We start from the raw sequence: 6,761 nt of genomic DNA on the forward strand, positions 1-6,761 counted from the left end.
TTGTTTCTAAAACAGGAAGCATTCTCTCAGGAAACAGGTAGCAACCTGGCCTATACATCAGGTGCCATAGAGCCTAGAGAAGGACATTTAAAACGATACAATCTTGTTTTTGTTTCAATATAATAATTATGTGTTCATTGCTAATGGTGATGTTATATTTCCTCTTTAAAAGATGTGAATGAAACAAACCTGGGTAAAAGAGAGACTGCTAACTTAAGTCAGTCTATGTTTACATGAATTCAAACTGTAGAACAAGCAGTTAACTTATATTGCTAATCCTACTACATGGGAATAGCTCTGAGACTGGCTGAGACATGAATGTTTATGCCTAGCTAAAGCTTCTGGTTGGTTACAGAATCCCCATGATTTATTATTAGATGCCATTCTTTGTACGGCATGAATAAAGATTTACAGATATCTTTTTTCTGCTCATACAAAGAGCAGAAAACTAGCCTTCATTGTTTTGAACATCCTACACACCTAAGATATTCATAGTTTTAAGACTGTATAATGCTTGTGAGAAATTATATGTTTCTAGAATAAAAGAACTGGACACTGATGCTGGATCAGACCTGACAGGATTCATTCCTACAGCATGCTGAAATGCTGACATCCTACATCCCTCATGTTCCAAGCCCATAGTGCTTCAGTTGCTGTTCCTCATCAGAAAAGGATGGCTTCAAAGAAGACTCCTGATCCCAATTGGTCCAACATTTCAGACTGTCCCCCACAGGACTTGTATTAAGCTTGGAATTTCTCAACATTTACAACTTGTTTGACCATTTCCCCGCCCCACCCCAATTTTATTTGGGCCCTTACATAGGTATTATTTGCCCCAAATTATCCAAAAGAAACTTTAAGAGAAAGATGGCCCATTTCCCTTAAGAGGGGTTGGGTAGGTTTTTGGTAGCTTTCTTGGGCTATAGATGTTTATTGTCATTGGGAGTTGGTTTTATTATTGGTTTTATTCAGAGAGAAAACGAGGTTAGACTCAGGGATTTTTCTTTTCCTTTATTTTTTTTTTCTTAAGTATGGAGATAGGGGTTGAAAAGAAAGAAAGGAAAATATTGAAACATATAGGGATGATAGGACAAAAAGCATATTATTGAATCGATTCCTCAACTTCAGGCCTTAATTGTTACTTACAAATAAGGTTAATCTTAATTCATTAATATAGAATTTTGTAAATTGACACAAAATAAGTTTAATTTTGATACATTAAAGTAAAATTCAAATTTCTACTGTAATATAAGGTATTGTATACTTATTACTCAATTAATACATGGTTTGCTTTCAATACTCAGATAGTGCTATTGCAGGCTGTTTAGGATAATTAAGTATACAAGTCAATTGTTAGTTGATCAACTCATGGTCATGTCAAGTACAGGAATATACATTCTAGATTTAACAGATAGATATGATTCTATAGATAGATAAAGTAAGGTCTCAGAGACCTACAGAATATGGCATTTAAAAATGTTTTTATTATTTTAAGGATTCTTTGACAATAAGACAGGTTAACTCCTGGCAACACCCAGCCTACCTCAAAAAAGAATAGCATCAAAGAGCCTCCTTATGGAGCTGGCTTCAAATGTGGCAAATCAGCCACTGGGCAAAATGTCCTTTTATCTGCCACAGACAAAATTCTGTCTAAAATGGGCAAGCTTGGATGCAGTCAGAGTTGACATCCAGACTCTGCCAAGAAAGGGTAAGCAAGTCCTCAATAGTTCCTGCCTCACAAATATGTCTGTCAGATACATTGGGCCAAAAGGCTGAAGATGATGCTCCAACGTTAGAGAGTTTTGGGTGACTGTTCAGGCAACAAACTGTCTTTGTCATATTTTCATTTTGGAAGGTGCTAACCTGTACTTCCTGTTTACTCCTCAGGTAATTAAATTTATTCCTTCTCAAGTCTCTAATGGGGTTAAAGACCAGATAGTTAGTTTTAAATTAAACTTTGTTGTTTAGGAGTTAAGATACTTTTAGGTCTAGATAAATATTTTAGGTTGATAGCTATAAGCCATAATAGATATTGACTTAGGCTCAAAATTTTAGACTCACCAAGATAAAATAGATATTTCTTCGAGGTTGCCAAATACCTTTTGATTAGACATTATGTGTGTAAGTCGTAACTATTGGTTTTTATAATTTTCATAATTGGTTTTACTGTATTTTTTAAAAAGGCCCTTTTATTTAGACAGAAAAGGGGAATTGTTGGAGTTTGGTCTGATGTATTTTGATGCTAATTACTGCTTGCTGCCTCTGTGACCCACCTTGCCTGAGAGCCTAACCTGTTTGACCAATAAAAGGCCTTCACACCTGGGCAGGGCCAATGTAATAGGCATGGCTAAAGTTCCCAAGCTTAGAGAGAGAGAGAGAGAGAGAGAGAGAGAGAGAGAGAGAGAGAGAGAGAGAGAGAGAGAGAGAGAGAGAGAGAGAGAGAGCCTCGAACTTACAATGATCCACCTGCCTCTGCCTCCCAAGTGCCGAGACTAAAGGTGTGTGCCATCACGCCTGGCCTAACTAAGGCTATTTTAAAATATTACAGGTATCTGTGTCTTGATTGATTGCTAGCATGTTAGAAAATATTTCCATAATAATTATAGGCCTCATAATAAACATTATTAAGCAATACTGGTAATTTAATAATAACAACAACAACAACCTAGAGCATCTTTTCCATGTAGACCTGTGGTGGGTGGCTGACTCCTAACCACTCAGCGGGCATCATCACCTTGGTGCCAGAAGAAGCTAGGCTGGAGCACAGCCTGTCCATCAGCCTTGTCACAGCAGCTCTGTAAGCAGGCAAGAGGAAACGGGGCTATGGACGTGTCCGTGGGCAGTGGAAGAAGGTTGTGAGAAAGCAGTGCTGCTGTGGCGAGATGCCTCTTCCTGTGGCCTAAGACTTAGGGCTTCTCCCTAAATGGGTTGTTACTGCTAGAAAAGACATGGAGGTGGGTGCTAAAGGGCTGAAGTTACCCTATACCATCTCATTCCAAAACTGACTCCTGGAGAGCGATGCTTGTGATTCTGGAACACTCCTTAATTGAGTAAAGAATGGGTGGGTGGATTTCCTGCAGTCAATCCAAGCCTCACAGGCTTTCTAGAAGCCACACTGGAGGGCACAGCTATCGTGTATGGTTCTCTCTGAAACATAAGGCCGATTTCTTCCTAAGAAGGGAGCACCCACAGAAGCAGCTTGTCTCCTGGAGAAAGATGTCTAACATGCTGAGTGGCCTTGCCAGAGATACTTGGAGCTGAGGGCATGGTGGGAAGGGAAGCACGCCTTGTTGGACTGTTCAGTTGCTTGTCTCTACTTGATGTAGAACTTCCATTTTATTTTTTTCCAGTTTTTTTTTTTTTCTCTTGTCCTTATGAGGTCTCCTCTTTACCTGGCTCTGGTGGAGGTTCTGATGCAGGATCAGCATCTTAGTCACAGCGGGGTGGCTGGTCTTCCCAGGCTTCAGAAGACTGGTTCCTGACCACCTTGCCATGAATGGCACAGCTCACACAGTAATGCAGAGTTTAGGAAGAACATAAGCATTGAAGGCATTTGCTTTGGGTATGTCCCCAATGGCAGTGGCCCCTACAATGCTCCGAATGGCAAGCTTCTTAATGGTCTTGTCTTTGGGCCCTCATTGCAGCGAATTAGCTGCACATGGCTGTGGCTTTTTTTTTTTTTTTCTCCTTCCAATCACTGATTCTTCTCTCTTTTTCATCTGGGTGCCAAGACCCAAAAGAACAGATATTTATTTTTTTACGTTTACATTTAATATTTATTGATTCTTTGTGAATTTCATATCATGCACCCAATTCCACTCATCTGCCTATTCCTTTGTATTTGCCCACCACTCTTGCAACCCCCCTAAAAGAAAACAAAAACATAAGAGAAACAAACAAACAACCTCCCTCCACCATCTCACAGTATACCTTTTTGTTCACACATCTTGCAAATGTTCACTGAAATGACTCATTGGTCTGGTTCGAGGCCTCCGGCTTCTGCTACACTATCCATACTGTAACCTCACTGGAACTCCTCTCAGATATCCTGTTGTTGCCTTGTGTCATGTAGATCCTGTGGGTTTTGGATCGGCAGGACTGGCCCTTTCACATGCTCCAGCATTCATAAATGGGGTGGGACAGCTCAAAGACATGGATCTGGGCCTAGGTGGTAGCTGAGTTGTTCAGCCCATCAGCGCTTCTATGCCTGCACCACCAAGGCCAGCTCTTTCAATTTGCCCAGATGAGGGGCAGGGTCAACTCTCTTGCATAAAGCATCTGGCAAGGGACAGTACATGCTCTCCTGACACCCTCAGGACTGGCTTACAGCAACCATGGTACCTGGGTCTGCTATTCTGCTCTCATTCCCTTGGGACTGGCTCTCTCACCTACCCAAGCAGAGAGGGATGGGGGAGGGGGCAATTCTTCTTAGTCTGTGCCCTCTAGAACACCCCCCTCTGGGGAGAGCAGCTCCACTGTGCTATAGCTGGTAAAGGGGTAAGGCCACCTCTGCAAAGCCCTTGGATATTAAGATGGTGCCAGGCAGCAGCCCAGACCAGGGATATTTGCATGCATGGCCTTTGGTACTTTGAGTCACAAATATCAACACAGACCCCTGATGCTGCAGGGCCACGGGACAAACATGACCCTCAGTGGCAGCTTGGACTGAATTCTACCATGGCCTCAGGTGGCAGCACAGGTTATTCATATCAGGCTGTTTCTCACCATCCCTGAGCCTCCAGTTCTGTCTCTCTCAGGGTCTTAATTTACAATTTTAAAAAGTGTATTTCTGGGGCCTGGAGAGATGACTCAGGTTAAGGGCACTGTCTGCTCTTCCAGAGGTCCTGAGTTCAATTCCTTCCCAGCAACCACATGGTGGCTCACAACTATAATATGACTGGATGCCTTCTTCTGGCCTGCAGGTGGACATGCAGGCAGAGCACTATATACATTAAAAAAAAAAAAAAAAAAAAAAAAAAAGTGTATTTCTGTATGTGGATCTGGAAACATGAGTGGATATCCAGAGGTCAGAAATGGAGTTATAGGTGATTTTGAGGTCACCAACTTAGATTCTCTGATCTGGGTCCTCTGCAAGAGTAGCAAGATGTCTAACTTTGATTAATGACAAAGTTATCACTTGTAGCCTCATCACACGCTGGGTATTGATAGAAGGGTGTGTTCTTAGCAACTTTTAGAGGTGTACCTTAGAGAGACAAGTGTATGCAGACCTTCTGACAGTACTCTCCTATGACCAACCCACTTTCCTTTGCCAATGCTTTCTCCACACTTTCTGCTTTTCAGTACATTTAACCTTGCTTCCTATTGGATTTACTCTGAAATTAATTTCTTCCTCAAAGCTTGAAACCCACTATGCTTGGAGGGCTCTAACTCTTCAGGCAGCTGCAGGTGCGCTGTGTGTTGTATCACCATGGTGACAACTGTCCTAAACTGAGGCACACAGAGGGTGGGTAAGTGGGTTTCCTTCAGCCAATCCAATCCACATGGGCTTTCCAGGAGCCACACAGAAGGGGCATAGCTATTCAGTTGGCTGTCTCTGAAATATAAGGACACTTCTAGAATAAAACAGGTCACTTGGTATGGGAATCAATAGTGATCTCTCTTATCACAGCAGGAACTTGGTTCACCTAAGAATTTAAGGATATAATCTATTGTCACCCTGCTGGCTAGAAGCAAAGCCTGAGCACTAGCCTGGAGCTGTCACACTGCCAGTCCTTTTCCTTGTGAAAGCATGTTACCTAGCAGGGTAAAGCCTGGGCTCCACCATGGCTTTTGTATGTAGTTTCTAGAGCTCTAGAACTGAAATGAGGCTCTCAGACTGAAGACTGCAGTGGCAAGAGGCTGCTTTTACCTAGAGGATTACTTACTTTGATGTCCAATAGTTTAGGCCCAGGGAGGAGGCAATTAAGAGAACACAAAGTAGAGAGGCCTGACACCTGACACCACATTTTTTTTTTTTTTTTTGCCAGAAGCTACAACTTCAGTATTATAAACACATTTCCAGGCACAGAACATGCAGATTCCTCAGTTGTCATCCATGCTGTGTGTATGGGTGCACACTTGGCAAGGCAGGAAGATCTTGAGTTAGAGGCCAGTGTAGGCCTCAAAAAACAAAAAACCTTCCAAAAGCGAAACCCACAAAAAAACAAAATAAAAATGCAAAAGCCAAATAAAACAAAGGCAAACCACTTTTTAGTATTTTTATAAATTTATTTAAAAACAAATGAAACACAAAACAAACAAACAAACATACAAAAAACCAATTGCAATGACATCAATGATCACCTGTTCTCCCCTTACTAGTGGGAAGACCTACATAGTTGAGTCCCAAAGGAAAAATCAAGACATTATTATCAGGCACCCTGTAGCCAGGAGAGGCTGTTGGTGCAGTGGTCTAGACACTGGGGTGTCCCATTACCAGTGCAATTAAAATATATACATTTGCAGTTATCCTGCAACAAAAGCACTCAGGAAGTAAGAGTGCTGTGGTAGACCAGCAGCCCACTCCTCCACTTATTCTGTATTTTTGAAGCCATCACTACAATCACAAGAACAAAGTAAAAAGAACTAAGTTAAAGAAACAAAAATCAGCTCCACACCCGCTCTGAGGGCTACTACGCTGTGCTAGAATGACCATGATGAAAGGGCCATGAACTAACTGCAATGCAGTTACAAAGTGTTAACCCAAGCATCTGTTTCAAAGGATATAAAACTCAAACTTGCCTTTCTCAAAATGAAACTCA

The sequence above is a fragment of the Acomys russatus genome, chromosome 11 (assembly GCF_903995435.1).
Source record: "Acomys russatus chromosome 11, mAcoRus1.1, whole genome shotgun sequence".
In the NCBI taxonomy this organism is placed as follows: domain Eukaryota; kingdom Metazoa; phylum Chordata; class Mammalia; order Rodentia; family Muridae; genus Acomys; species Acomys russatus.